The sequence below is a fragment of the Gavialis gangeticus genome, unplaced genomic scaffold (assembly GCF_001723915.1).
Source record: "Gavialis gangeticus isolate Ggan-Ray unplaced genomic scaffold, GavGan_comp1, whole genome shotgun sequence".
Classification (NCBI taxonomy): Eukaryota; Metazoa; Chordata; order Crocodylia; family Gavialidae; genus Gavialis; species Gavialis gangeticus.
In genome coordinates, this window is record NW_017729031.1 from 52,705,430 (window position 1) to 52,705,659 (window position 230).

General features: G+C 77.0%; 1 protein-coding gene across 1 annotated transcript in view; it reads left to right on the top strand.

Annotated features, from left to right (window-relative positions):
• The first annotated feature begins 68 nt into the window (after positions 1 to 68).
• Positions 69 to 230, top strand: part of SSB (Sjogren syndrome antigen B) — a 13,354-nt gene continuing 13,192 nt past the window's right edge. The window contains exon 1 of the mRNA XM_019522780.1: positions 69 to 173. The gene's annotated coding sequence lies outside the window, so the exon portion shown is untranslated. The remainder of the gene's footprint in view (positions 174 to 230) is intronic.

The following is a 230-nucleotide window of genomic DNA, read 5'->3' on the forward strand; positions in this document are numbered from 1 at the left end:
CCCAGCCGCAGGGACCGAGGCCAGGCCGGGCCAAGCCGCGCCCCGGAAGCGGTGCCGACCCACGTGAGGGAGGTGGGCGGGACCCGCCGCGGAGGCTGCTGGGCTGCCCGGCACCGACTGCGGCCTTCAAAGGTGGAAGGTGCTAGACGCCCACGGAGCGCGACGTGCGGCAGGTTTGTGCCCGTGGCCTCCCACGTGCGGCCCGGGGTGCGGTGCCTTCCCGCGCGGCG